A 15781-nucleotide genomic window follows, 5' to 3' on the forward strand; every position below is an offset into this window, starting at 1 on the left:
AAGAACACTATTACTATCTTTATTACTAACACTATTACTATATTTATTAATAATTATTATTGTTATCATTAGCATTAGCATTACTGTATTTTTGTATTACCATCATTATTATTATCATCATTATTATTATCAAACATGAGCATACTGTTATTGATGATGATTGTTATTATCAATATTGTCATTATCATTATTATTATCATTATATATATGTATATATATATATATATATATATATATATATATATATATATCATCAATAACGGTATGCTCGTGTTTGAGCAGCCGTGGACCTCTCCACCATCCTTCCCCACTCAAATCGATCTTGCGCTTTTCTTTCCACTTGTACCATCGTCAGCCCGCAAATATCTTTGATGTTGTCGCTCAGTCTTGTCTTCGGTTTGCCTCTTCCTCTGTTTCCTATCACCATCCCTGTCAGCAAGTTTTTCTCAATACTTTTACTTCTCATCACATGACCAATAAACTTTAATTTCCTTTTGTTCAAGATGTCCTTTTGTTCAAGATGAGCAAGTGCACACACCAAGCGCCGCATGCGAGTACGTGGGTGCATCCATGCACACACGCATCGCCCGCGCGCGTATGTGAGCACTTGCACTGATTTAAATAATTTTAGGTAAATCAAACCTAGATACGATGAAATTCCTTGGGCAAGGAACTTTACCTCGATTGCCTATTTAGCCAATGGGTGCCTAAATAGGCAATATCAATGTGGCCTTGTATTATTACTCCATTACTCCAAGTCAGTACCTAAATAGGTAACACCGGCACTTTCCGTGGAAAGGAACTGGGGACCCTACCACGTTCTCACTCCAAAAGCATCACAACATGAAAACTACAATTAAGTATCATGCTGTGACCACGAGGGCTCAAACATGAACCTACCGTTGAAAAAAAAAAAAAAAAAAAAAATATATATATATATATATATATATATACTTATACAAATATTATATGTATATATATATATATATATATATATATATATATATATATATATATATATATATATATATATATATATATATATACATATATATATATATATATATATATATATATATATTTTTTTTTTTTTTTTTTTTTTTTTTTTTTTTTTTTTTTTTTTTTTTTACGGTAGGTTCATGTTTGAGCCGTCGTGGCCACAGCATGATAATTGTAGTTTTCATGTTGTGATGCTCTTGGAGTGAGTACGTGGTAGGGTCCCCAGTTCCTTTCCACGGAGAGTGCCGGTGGTACCTTTTAGGTAATCATTCTCTCTAATTTATCCGGGCTTGGGACCAGCACTGACTTGGGCTGGCATGGCCACCCAGTGGCTAGGTAGGCAACCGAGGTGAAGTTCTTTGCCCATGGGAACAACGCGCCGGCCGGTGACTCGAACCCTCGAACTCATCGTGACAGTCTTGAGTCCGATGCTCTAACCACTCGGCCACCGCGGCCTATATATATATATATATATATATATATATATATATATATATATATATATATATATATATATGTATGTACATATACATATATATATATGTATATATATATATATATATATATATATATATATATATATATATATATATATGTATATATACATATATACATATGTCTGCGTGTGTGTGTGTGTGTGTGTGTGTGTGTGTGTGTGTGTGTGTGTGTGTGTGTGTGTGTGTTCTTTGTCAACTATTACCATCTATGATGTCTAACGAAATGAAAGGCGACAAGAATTATTCTTATCCATATGTGTAAAAAGAGAGTCAGGTAAACAGAAGAAAACAAACAAATAATAATAACAGATGTGTTCAAAAAGAGGCAGACATATATTGTAACTAAGAAAGTGAGGAAGAAAGAAAAACACCAAATAAAAAGAGTGCAACTGCAAACTGCACAACGGCGATTTCGCTTTCAGTGTGCGCCGCGACTGTTCGGGTGCAAGCAGCGCTCTCGGCCTTTGCGCAGAGGCCAGAAAGAAAATGCTTTGGCTAAACTCGCCACATAGTCTGAATTGCTTTTCAGGTTTTGTTACAATCATTTCGAAAAGCTATGTCTAAAAAAATGACATGAAATATATAACAATAGTGATGATAATAATTATTTTAATAATGGCAATGGTAATGAAAATAACGACGGTACCAATAACGATGACGCTTGTAATGATAACAGTAATGATAAGAAAATACGAAGAATCATGAAGGCAACAACTATAATAATAATAACTATTATTACAAGAATAATATAATGATAATAAGACACGAGAATAATTTTTAAAAAATAACGATAATGTTAATAATCATAATAGTAATAGTGATACTAACGAAAATGCTACTGCTAATAATAATGATGATGACCATAATGTTTATAGTAATAATAATGGGAGCAGCAACATTAATGGTATTAATGATTTTGATGACAATCATAAATATGATAATATTAATGATAGTATTGATAATAATAAAAATAACAGCAATATTTATAACAATCATCAGTATGTTGATGATTGTTATTATCATCATTCTTATTATTTTTTATTATTTTTATTATTCCATTACTATTATAATAATTATTATTATTATTATCACCATCACATCATCATCATCATCATCATCATCATCATCATCATCATCATCATCATCATCATCATCATCATCATCATCTCTAATCATCATCATCATTATTATTACTATTACTATTATTATTATTATTATTATTATTATTATTACTATTACTATTACTATTATTATCATTATATTATATTATTATTATTATTATCGTTATTATTATTATCAATATCATTTCTTCTTTATCATCATTATTAGTAGTAGTATTAGTAGTAGTAATTCATTACTATCATTATTTCATTACAACTATCATTATTATCATTACTATTATAGCAACAACAAAGACGGTGATGGTGATAATGATGATGATGATGATGATCTGTTTATCTATCCGTCTCTCTCTCTCTCTCTCTCTCTCTCTCTCTCTCTCTCTCTCTCTCTCTCTCTCTCTCTCTCTCTCTCTCTCTCTCTCTCTCTCTCTCTCTCTCCAACCAGTTTTATATTTCTTGAGCTATACCTTAGTTTCTCGGTACATATGAATATGCAGCACCAAATCTAACGGAAAGCATTAGTTGCCAGTATTAAAGGCAGAGAGGAAGTTATGAAAGAAGTTACGAAAGGAGTGGAAAATGCAGGAAAGGAAGTATATATCCTGCGGTTGCACTGATTCTCACAATACCCTCGTAGTTGGGCGGCTTCGTCGTGGGAGAGATTGCCTTTCCGAAATTGAGTTTGGAGATGCAACCAACACAACCAATGGCTGAGAATGCTCGACGACAAATAAGTGAGTTATTCTAGGAAGCAAGTGAAAGTGTTTCCTAGTATAAGAGTTGTCAAAAATACACATTGAATTCACGAGAGTAGGAAGTTGGGTAATAACCTTGTTGTCGGGTCTACAGCATGTTTCCCAATTTTATTTTGCTCTTCGTTTTTTTTTTCTACGCCTTCTGTCTTCTCTTCTGTAGCCTGTCGTTATATTTACACTTTGCAAATTAGGCGTCCCATAACGCGATGACCATTGGTTGACGCATGCACACGACACAAACCGCAGTCTCGAATGAGTAACTACACGAGAACGTCGGTTAGATAGACATGCAGGGCGTAAACAGAACTCGAAGGAGAGGCACTTGTATAGTAATATGGGCTGGGCCCCGAGACCTTGCAAGGAGGGAGGGTCTGGGATGCGTCTCTGATGCGCCTTGCACGACGGAACTGTTTCCCTTTGAGTTTTATCAGCTCATGCAAGTCATTAGTGACAGTTCAGCATTAAATAGTTCACAATTCACAGATTTCAAGCGGGAGGGCAGCCTGCCCCTCCTCAGGGTGGGCAGCCTGCCCCTCCTCAGGGTATGACGCCGTTTACACGTATATACTTGCGAAGTATATACGACAGTCTCTCTCTCTCTCTTCTCTTCTCTTCTCTTCTCTTCTCTTCTCTTCTCTTCTCTTCTCTTCTCTCTTCTCTCTCCTCTCTTCTCTCTCTCCTCTCTCTCCTCTCTCTCCTCTCCCTCCTCCCTTCTTCCTCCTCATTCCTACCTCCTCCCTCCCTCCCTCTCTCTCTCTCGACTTAAGAACTGCGCAGGACACTTACGTGTTGAAAACGCTACGTGTGAGTAGGCACGAGTTCATGGCCGTGTAAGAGCTGTGGATGTATACATGCACCCGTGTGTGGGTGTGTACGTGTGAGCGACTGCGCGCGGCCAGGGCTTGTTACTCACGCCCCTCGATGATGCAACCTGCGTCTACTTCCCGCCACAAATCTGTGAAATATATTTTATATATATATATATATATATATATATATATACATATATATATATATATATATATATATATATATATATATATATATATATGTATATGGATATTCTCTCTCTCTCTCTCTCTCTCTCCTCTCTCTCTCTCTCTCTCTCTCCTCTCTCTCTCTCTCTCTCTCTCTCTCTCTCTCTCTCTCTCTCTCTCTCTCTCTCTCTCTCTCTCTCTCTCTCTCTCTCTCTCTCTCTCTCTCTCTCTCTCTCTCTTTGACTCCAGTTTGGACTTAATCCTGCTTGTGTACTGGATTTCTTATTCATATAAATCCTTTTCATTTGTCTGATCAGTTTGGTGATATACTTAGTAAAAGATGGTTCATTTGATTTTGATTTTGACAAAGGATTTTATTCAGCTTTATCTTAATTCTGTATCTGTGTCAATGTTTTGACGTAATACTAATAACGGAATGAGACGGCCGAACACGTGTAAGTATCAGATGGCCTCACCTTCTTATTAAGCAGCTTAGCAGTTTGAGCAATACCTTATTTAGCGCGAACAAGCTTAACCGAGGCTTAACTGAGCCACTGCACTTCTCCGAAATGATGGAGCGAATCACAGTCAAATGTTGTTATTCTGTTGCCTATTACTCGCTGATATGTAACAAACCGATTACATATGAGAATTATATATTGGCTGACTGGGTTGGGCAGAAGATCGACAGAACTGTGGCAGAGATTGAGCCGGATCTGTGTGTATGTGGATGTGGGTGTATCATAAAAAAAAAAATAATATATATATATATATATGTGTGTGTGTGTGTGTGTGTGTGTGTGTGTGTGTGTGTGTGTGTGTGTGTGTGTGTGTGTGTGTGTGTGTGTGTGTGTTGTGTGTGTGTGTGTGTGTGTGTGTGTGTGTGTGTGTGTGTGTGTGTGTGTGTGTGTGTGTGCTCATAAATACATACACTTACACTGAACACTCAAATGGACACATGCATATTTGGTATTTGTTTTATAAATAGCTGTGTCAGGTAATACGCTCAGTAGGTGGTGGAGTGTATGTGCGATTGTGTGTGTGTGTGTGTGTGTGTGTATGTGTGTGTGTGTGTGTGTGTGTGTGTGTGTGTGTGTGTGTGTGTATGTGTGTGTGTGTGTGTGTGTGTGTGTGTGTGTGTGATTTAACTTTGCTCCCGCTGATGTGTTAATGGCTTGGCTGATTTCACGGCTGCACTTTCTCCCGTCTTGTGCTGATCCTCATCCGACGAGGCAATGCCCGGTACTGACCTGCTTTGGCCTGCCATCCATCATCCCGGAGTTCATTTCGGTCGTGAGGCTTTTTCGTTTGGCGCCGCGACGAACGCACTCAGCTGGCGCACGCGGCGCTGGCAGGGGGAGGGGGCGATGCACACGTGGACCTCCGTGTGCTGGAGTAGATGATGCTTCTGTAAAATATGGCACTGGGCCGCAGGTGACTGAATGGAACCCTGACTGCTCTCACTCACACACACACGTGTGTGTGTATGTGTGTGTGTGTGTGTGTGTGTGTGTGTGTGTGTGTGTGTGTGTGTGTGTGTGTGTGTGTGTGTGTGTGTGTGTGTCTGTCTGTCTGTATATGTATATCGTACAAGGTTCCTAAAAGTTTACTCTTCGAACAAAATCCACAAGCAAGTGGACATTCATTCGGCAAAAGGCGATGCGCCATCGACCGGTATTTATAATCAGCATCCTGGTCGTCCCGCTGTTCTCGTCAGCGACCGCATCTTGGGTTCTGTTGCCTTGGCAACGCCGCCAACTGGATAATATACGATAAAGGTAACTACCCATCAAAGCATTCTAATTGACAGTATGATTTTGATGACATAACAGTCATAACAGCTGTATCTTGAATATTGATGTAAACATTGTTATTCTCTACATTACATTTATTTCCACCGTTCTCAAACCACCAAGGGAAGCTTTGATAAAAACGAACAATAGACTTCACCAGCTGGAAGCACTTTTCGTGCGAAGAAATGATGCCTGAAACAAAGACGCTGTAAGCAAGTGTGCCATTGCGTTTGCGAAATTCTGTGCCTGCGCGAGACACTTACCGGCGTCTCGGTTCGTGTGTTTGTTTCTAGGCAGGGTACGCAGGGTACATGGCGACGTCATTCGTTTCAGCCAATAGGGTCATGGCAAGAAGACCTTGTCCTGGGAAACAGAGTAGGGTAGGGTTCAGAGAGAAAGAGTGCGCGACTAAAATAGAACGAAAATAAATTTATTTGCATTATTTTTCTAAGGGGTAAATTAAAACATACATGACAATGCTATCCAAAAAATCTAAACAAAGTTACGGAGATAAAGGAGGTGTCAGCACAGAGGAAGAGGGAATTTAAGCTTCGGAGATCGGAACGTGGGCCGGCGTGGAGAATCAAGCCGGAGGGAATAAGATAAGTCTCCAACGAAGTAGGCTGGAGTCTTAACATATCTCTCAGCGTGTAGATAAATAAGAACATCGGAAGGCTACAAAACCAACGATGTAAGAATAAAGACCAAGGTAAATATTTTCATAAAACAATAAGGTTAGAACGATGGATTGTTACACCTGGCTACTGCAACACCAACGGATTCGAAACCAAGTAGAAAGCATATATATATATATATATATATATATATATATATATGTATATATATATACATATATATTATATATACATATATATACTATATACATATACACACATATATATAAACATATACATATACATATATATATATATACATATATATATATATATATATATATATATATATATATATATTCTTCTTTTAACGGTAGGTTCATGTCTGAGCCGCCGTGGTCCCAGCATGATACTTGATTATAGTTTTTCATGTTGTGATGCGCTTGGAGTGAGTACGTGGTAGGGCCCCCAGTTCCTTTCCACGGAGAGTGCCGGTGTTACCTTTTAGGTAACCATTCTCTCTATTTATCCGGGCTTGGGACTAGCACTTGACTTGGGCTGGCTTGGCCACCCAGTGGCTAGGTAGGCAATCAAGGTGAAGTTCCTTGCCCAAGGGAACAACGCGGTGGTCGGTGACTCGAACCCTCGAATTCAGATTGCCGTCGTGACAGTCTTGAGTCCGAAGCTCTAACCACTCGGCCACCGCGGGCTTGAGGATAATGGGCTTCCATGATTTTTTTCTTAGCAATTTAGAGCGGTGGTTTGCCATTGCCTTCCGCCCGGTGTCTTTATCGAGTCACTATCTCTATTTACCCGGCACTGACTTGAGCTGGCTTGGCCACCCAGTGGCTAGGCAGGCAATCGAGGTGAAGTTCCTTGCCCAAGGGAAACAACGCGCCGGCCGGTGACTCGAACCCTCGGACTCAGATTGTCGTCGTGATAGTCTTGAGTCCGACGCTCTAACCATTCGGCCACCGCGGCCCCATATATATATATATATATATATATATATATATATATATATATATATATATATATATATAAAAATACATGCACACACACACACACACACACACACACACACACACACACACACACACACACACACACACACACACACACACACACACATATTACATATATATATATATATATATATATATATATATATATATATATATATATATATATATATATATATATATACGTATATGTATGTATAAAGCAATCTTGCATGTCACAAGACTCATGGTTACACAAACACAAGGACATTGACATTCTCTCACACGAGCAGCATTTGCTGGGGGTATACATAGTGCATTTCCTGTGTGATTTCAACACGTAGACGTCGCAATGCCAACATCGTGTCATTGGTCTTGCTGCCACCGTGGTGATCATTTAGTAACCACCATTATGCTGTCAAGAGTATCATTACCAAAGAGGAGCAGCGCGCATGTTACCAGTTTCTTTTGGAAAAGTCGATATCATTTATACAGCTGCTGGTGCGGATACTCCAATATCATAATGATGCGTATAGCCGTAAGCAGGGTGGCGCACGAGTATCAAACAAGGGAAGCATGAATGTAGTCCTTTTCTTCAACCGAAGAGTAACCAGTCGCCAGCAGTTTTTCCATGCCAAGCAAAACAAATCGACCTTGTTTTCCATTTCAGTCTTTCCTTCTATGAGGACGATGATGCAAGTTATTCAGGTGAAACCGAGGGATGAGCAACAACGCAAATTACTAAGGATTTGAATCGGGAGAATGGTAATTATTATTGATTTCAAATGATGATGAAATATGGTAAATACGAACGTGCTCAATGTATGACAAAAATAATAATAAAACAAGTATTACCATTGTAAGGACAATAATAATATCAACAACGATGATAACGATAAGTAGAATGGCAATGATAGTAATGATTTTGACAATAATGCTATGATTACTGATGACAGCAGTGTTAATGATATCATAATAATGATATTATTAATAGTTGCACTATTAAGATAACTTGGTATTATTATTATTATTCATTGCTATTACCCAGCTGGGAAATCCCATCTAGATAAAACTGTCGTAGATGGGAAGGCTCTAAGAAAAAAAGAAATCAGCGAAGATGAGCAGAGAAAATGAAAAACAAATACAAAAAGTACAAGAAGTAAACACATATGTTGCTTCTCGGAAAAGCTAACATTTCTGAAACTCCGGCATTTGCATATCGTTGTCGGAAGTTCATCTCGACGCTTGGCAGCAATTGGAATGAAACTTTATAGCCGTCACGTTTAATGAAGGCGGTATAAAGGCTACAAATAGTACTCAACACTGTGAAAAAAATGAACAACCATATGGAACCATTTCCCATTACAACTCAGTACAAACCGGTTGCCTGTGAATTGCGCTGTAACCATAGGCTTATTACATACGAGTTCACATTTCAACGGAATTCATTTCAAAATAATGCATATATTTAGCACATTAAAATAGTGTTATGAAATGGAATGGACTGTACGATGTAAGAGTGTAACCTCTTGTTCATCGCGGTGATTCACTCCTCTCACAGTTCACCAAATGCATAAAGAAAACAATATACAAAGATAAAAACAGATTGCGGTAAAAGCTAAGGTGTATATTGAGTGATGATTGACAATTTACATAATATAGCTACGTTATCAGTAATAGCAATGAAAGATAACAAACGGCAAAAACAGTAATAAATGTTAGCTAATTATGATGGTGATGATGGTCATCATGACAAAAAATGACGATATCATTATCAACATCGGAATACTTTTTCCAGTTATTCATGATGATTATCGGACCGGTGCGTTGTTCCCGTGGGCAAGGAACTTCACCTCGATTGCCTACCTAGCCACTGGGTGGCCAAGCCAGCCCAAGTCAGTGCTAGTCCCAAGCCCGGATAAAATAGAGAGAATGAGTACCGAAAAAGGTAACACCGGCACTCTCCGTGGAAAGGAACTGGGGACCCTACCACGTACTCACTCCAAGAGCATCACAACATGAAAACTACAATTAAGTATCATGCTGTGACCACGGCGGCTCAGACATGAACCTACCGTTAAAAGAAGAAGAAGATGATGATTATAATCACGACCTCAGCGATGAAAGTTATAATAACAGTAATGGACGCACTGATTACATTAATATAATGAGTAAGATGATTTAATTATATCAGTAAGGAACTCTAAAAATACTGGTAATTTTAATGTCAAGCAATGCAGTAATAGTATTAATACTAACAATAGTAATAAAGCACAAAAACGTTAATAATACTGACAGTAAATACTAATGATAATAGCAATGATACCAATATCGATAATAGCAATATAATACAAAAATGGACGTTGATAACAATGAAAATTATAACAAAATGAATTATAGCAATGATATATAATGATGATATGCATGATAATAGTAATATAATCACAACAGCAGGAATAATAATGATATATATAATGACAGCGATTATGGTAACCATGTTTACCTTTGCAACATCATCATCCTTGCTTTTCTTCTATGACAGAAATGATGTTAACGACATTAGGCATACTGACAGCGCTAAGCACCACGCCGGCTGCATGGGGAGAAGCCAAATAAATATTCTCATCTTTGAATGACACACCTGGCATGTCAGACGATGTTGACGAGCAGACAATTAATTGATCCCCTTCTTATTTTGTCCTTAATTGCTCTGTCATTAATTCTCTCATCCTCAACATCTCAATGCTGACGTTTTCCTCATTATCATTCTTGACCTGTTGACAAGATAAACAGCCTTCGTCCCAAGCCATAAATAGATCCTCTGTTGCCGTCAAGTCTGACCGAAGCCGCGATGCCTCATCGTGCATTCTGAAGTGCCGGAAGGTTCGAATCACTCGCAAACTTCGAATGATCTAGCGCATTAATGTCGACGTATCATGTCACTTCGGTTTGTCCCGAGGTTCATCCCAAGAAAACAAAGGGAGGCAGCTCCTTGCTGCATATGAGAAGCTACCAGAACAAGGGTTTCTATGCGAGCAAAAATAAAAGCGGGTTCTATCTTTAGACATCAAAAGAGTCTTTGGTTTCATGTACTGCGCGCCGTCCAGGATAAGTGCACCGGCGAAAGAAGCTTTAAGACAATTTGATATATGGTCATAAGGTGTATCGTATTATCACTTTGTCAATTTAAAATACAACGTGATTATTTCTTCTGATGCATCAGTTGAAGTAAAACTCCCAGGTATCTCACTGTCCCTCCTGTTATGGGGCTTTCATGGTTGTATCACATGGCACTCCAAGATATACTGAACAGGTGTTCGCTTACAGTCAAAGCTGTCTGTAGTTTGTATCCAAGCACAGTCTCGCGTTCGCAACATCAGATTACCATGGTAATGACAACTGTGAACCGCAATAAAATTTCATTTGAATGTATGCATAAAGCTACGGCGCGTTTATCAAACTCTCCTTACAGAAAGTTCTAATTTAATTCGACGTGAGATATTGGAAGTCAAGTCTGTCTGCGAGATGTGGTTTGTTATTCCCGTAGGGTTTGTTAAGATGACGTAAGAATTCCATATTAGGAAACTAATAACAATGCCCTGAATTATTTTTACAAAACTAATTATTGACTAAGTGATAAGAGTGATAGTGAATTTTTGAGTAAAGATACAGCATGGGTAAATTTAGAGTGTGATTACATATGAAATGTGCTGTAAGGAATTGTACTTCATTAGCACTGACCTTCGTGTAATTATAGCTGTTAAAGATATTGCTATTGCCATTGTTACCATCACTAAGGTGTTGTCCTTACCTCCTAAATTCTAGTATTTTCGTGATAATAGCACTTCTATTACTTATCTACTGTTGATACAGTATTACACTCAGCATAATCCTCATACAGTGGGGCTGTGGTAAATGGTTAATCATTGATATCATTAGTAATGAAAATATACTCTCATTATTTGTTATGTTGTTTTTAAAAGTAACAAACACACGAAAAAGGACAATATCGATTTTTTTTTAGTAATCCAACCCACTTTGTTATTGCTCTTGTGTTAGATGTAATCAGTATAATTTTTGATAATACAGAAAGGTATTGTTAGTATCATTATAATTGCTTAATTGTCTATACATTTCGTGAACAGGATATTTTTGTTTCCAAATCGTTACACAAAGAGAGTGAAGATTAATTATTGTCTACATTTTCTTCCACCTGGAAAATCTTTTTTCATATCAGTCTATGTGATATAGCCATTGCAATAAATAACACACTGGGACGAATGATATCAGTTTAATTGACAAAGATATTTTACTGAGGGATTTTCTTGTAGAAAATGCTCCGCAAATTCTACCCGGCAGTTTCGTCACCTTGCGCCATGCTTGCCAACATTCCCGAGTTTCACAACAGTGGCAGAGATTATTGATTTTCCAGCGTACGAAGAGGTGAAATTGAATATATATTTAAAATTCGGGCTATATCTTGCTCATATAATTACAGGTTGCCCAAGTGACTGGATAAATTTAGATGCTGCATCATGTTAGCCTGAGTTGTTATGATCCCATGTTGGCCAACCTGACTCACTTCTAACTATGGCTGCAAGAGAGTAAGACACACGTCAGAAACGCTCTCCGAGTTTTTCGTATTTTTTCACATCTTTGTTTCATTTTTATCGTGTGGAAATCGTCAGAGACACAGATGAAGTAAACGGACGTAAGTACAAAAGCCACAGTCTTTGAACATTAAATGAATCGGGGAAATATTGGTTATTGGTCGGGAGTTGGACAACTCGCGCAGCATTGGCAGTTTGAACAGCATGATGCAATACACGAAATCCCATTTTTCTTTGATTTCACCATCCTGCGGGAGCGTAGTCGGTCTTGTGTCATGGAAGAGAAAGAACGTGTGATGTCTAGCTCCTCCTCGTCCTATCGTATTAAAGACGTCTTGACACTCACTTCAAGAGAGAGGAAAATTGCGTTGACGTTTTGTAGCTTGAAAGGTAAGGAAGTCACATTGGCTTTCTAGGTGTTGGTTGTATAAAGCTAGCTGCGTTAGTCCCAAGCTGATGCAATCAAAAGGCCTGTTACAGTTGCGTGGATATATACTGGACTAAGAAATATTTAGTTGTATAGAAAATATTCCATTGACAAGGGAAGATACAGTACGGGGTTGTGTCTTTGTTATAATGCATTTTTGACGTGTAATTTTAGGTTTAGAACTGTTGAACACCTGGAAATTGACACCACATTAGGGAGCCTGATATAGTCAAATTAGACCTGGTAAATTTAGTAGTATGTCATTGATGCCCAGACGACGTAGGTTTATATATGACGTAAATGAGGTGGCGGTGTTCAAGGAAGCAGTCTGTCATTCACTGATAATCTCTGATATAGGTAACCATGGACTTTTTGACAGCTGCGGGGTGCAGTATGCCATGTACGGATATTTTGTATTGATTAAAACTACTACGATGTACTAGGCTTATGCACGTGAGTCTCGGCAGTACAGGAGGCAGACATGCACCTTTTCTAAGAATGTTATCGACTTAATCTACCACCACATGACGCAACCTTAGGCAGGTGTGGTCACCAGGTCCATCCTGTCAAGACGTTCACACGCGCGGGCTTACACGCACACACGTTGGTGAACAGGATTTGGCGTCGGCTTATTTGATATGGCGATTCGACTGAGGGTCTAACAAAGTAATTAATTAGTCTCAACTTGACATTGAACCTGGCTCCTTGCGTGGTGAGAACTCAGGAAGATGTCAGAGTTTAATGACATACTCGGGTGCTTATGTCAGTTGTTTACCTGTTGAGCTGACGTTTAGAAGTGAGTGAGATGGCGCGTGGTTTCTGTCAGGGGATTTTAAATGTTTATTTGTATCACTAGTGTATTGTTCACATTACTTGTTATTCATTGTTTTTCTGTGATGTAAACCTCCGCCACAAAGCTTGATTTCCTATTATAAACTTCCTAAACATCTGCTTTATTGGCAGAATATCTTAATCGCGTTTTTTTCATTGTTTTAATGATGTTAAACTAATATCATTACGTCATAGTCTGGTGACAAGCCAAACTACTTTACTGTTTATAGGAAGACTACAAGTTTTAAATCTTAAGAGGACTGGGACTACAACTCAGTTAGGCAATATGTCAATTGTTTAATGCTTTTTTGTTAACGATTGCTGCACCGCCTTGTCCTTGTACGCGAGAAAACTTTTGACGGGGCTCGACAGACGCATTTTGAAGGTCTGACCTTTCTCCGCCTCGGTGCTCGAGTTGTTACTCCGCCTCGGTGCTCGAGTTGTTACGAGCCCCTGCCCCCGCACACACACATGCCATATCGAAACGCGTTGCTTGCGCGCTTGCGTGGGTGACGACATTCCCAGGACGTGTTGCGACGCCATCGCTCATTTCCGGGAGCGCTTGTTTGGACTTTTTCATCTATATGTATAGCTGCGTGCGCATGTGAAGTACATGTGAAGAGGGGAAGTGAAGAAGGGAGCCGTGAAGCCTACGTGACAACCTACATCTCTCTCCCCCAACTTGTTCCACGCCTCCCTCCTCTCCCCACTCTCCCCCTCCCCTCTACGACAGTCTCACCCTCCTTCTTTTGTATCCTATGAACCGTGTGCTCTTGACATCCGCAGTCTTGCCCCACTTCTGTCACTGGCCTCACGTTGCCTTGAATTGCGATCTTGCCAACTGATTCGTATAAATTTCTCCCAGGAAGGAGGAGAATGTTTGATGTATAGCCCACCCCGATCATCAGGAAAATCGTGGGTTCTCTGCTTTCACTTCCGTTGCATAAATTAACATGCACAATTCCTCTTCATCGTCCCCTCCGTGATTTTCTGTGTTAAACGTTTCGGTACCACACATTGAAAATCGTTGTTAATTACATTTCTCAATAGTTTGTATAGCCTTTGCAAATACACCCACCCCACGAGAACGCCGTGCCAGTTAGTATTGTATGATTGACTGTCTTTCCGCCTTTCTCAGTATCCTTCCCTAGGTACGTACTGTGTTGGCGTCATATGTGCAACATGTATTTCCTCACTTCCTCTCCTTCAATTGCCTACTCATAGGTAATTCCGTTATTGCAGAGTAGCATTGATGAAGTTGTTCGAATCTTGGATCCCTGTTGCCGACAGCTTCCCCTCCGGTTGGTCTGCTCGGCTAAGTGCTGTGGGGGCGCCTTGTGCTTGGGCTGATGCCTTGTGGGCGTGCTGGGCAGGAAAATAAACAAGAGATATAGAGACGAGGGCAAACGGTTGAGGCGCAGTAGAGCTAAAGTTTGGAATGGAAGGAAAGAGGGAATACGAGTTCGGCCGAGCGAGGGGGGAGGAAGCCGCAGGGGAGGAGGCGGAGACCGACCGGGTTGTTACCAGGGCAGGCGTAGGTGGGGGGGGGGGGGTAGGAGGCAGGAGGCAGGTTACCGGGTTCACAGTGTACGCGGGCCAACAGTGAAGGCAGACCACCGCCGGCCTTCGCTACCGACGCCGCGCACAGCCGCCACCGCCGCCGCAAGCTGTGGATGGGGTTTGGGAAGAGTGCTGCCGCGGGCGACGGGTGTTGAGACGCCTTTTGGGAATGGTAGGAAGTGGATGGGTGGTGAATCCTTGGGCTTGTATGGCCTAGGGTGTGCTTGGCGTCGACTGCTGTAAAGAGATGAGCGCACTTCCTCAGCGATTTCCCGCTAACGTTCAACTTTACTTCCTCCCTGCTCCCGCCCCCAGTCTCTTCTCCGCTCCTACCCGGCGACTGAAACAGCTGCTGTTCGGATTCCATTGTATTTAGCGCGTTTGATTTCGGACTTCAAGGGTGCATCTCCTTCGGTCTCTGGGAAACCCTGCAATTAGCATTGTGTTGACCCTGGACTACTTTAACCCCTTGACGTCGGCGTCAAGGAGAGAGCAATAAGAACTGGCTCGGATCATGCTACTTTGGGGGCAGGTTTTCAAGGTCAGTTGGAGGTCCGCGGAGGTTCCTTGTGCTTGGGTCAGACTGAAGGAGAGGA

General features: G+C 40.0%; 1 protein-coding gene across 2 annotated transcripts in view; it reads left to right on the plus strand.

Moving 5' to 3' along the window:
* The first annotated feature begins 12319 nt into the window (after positions 1–12319).
* Positions 12320–15781, plus strand: part of LOC119580222 (CCAAT/enhancer-binding protein gamma-like) — a 44655-nt gene continuing 41193 nt past the window's right edge. The window contains exon 1 of one of the 2 annotated variants that reach the window (XM_037928231.1): positions 12320–12468. The gene's annotated coding sequence lies outside the window, so the exon portion shown is untranslated. Of the gene's footprint in view, positions 12469–12608; positions 12758–15781 lie in introns of those variants that run through there. The other variant, XM_037928232.1, reaches the window with a different exon arrangement.

This window comes from Penaeus monodon, chromosome 13 (assembly GCF_015228065.2).
Source record: "Penaeus monodon isolate SGIC_2016 chromosome 13, NSTDA_Pmon_1, whole genome shotgun sequence".
NCBI classification, from domain to species: domain Eukaryota; kingdom Metazoa; phylum Arthropoda; class Malacostraca; order Decapoda; family Penaeidae; genus Penaeus; species Penaeus monodon.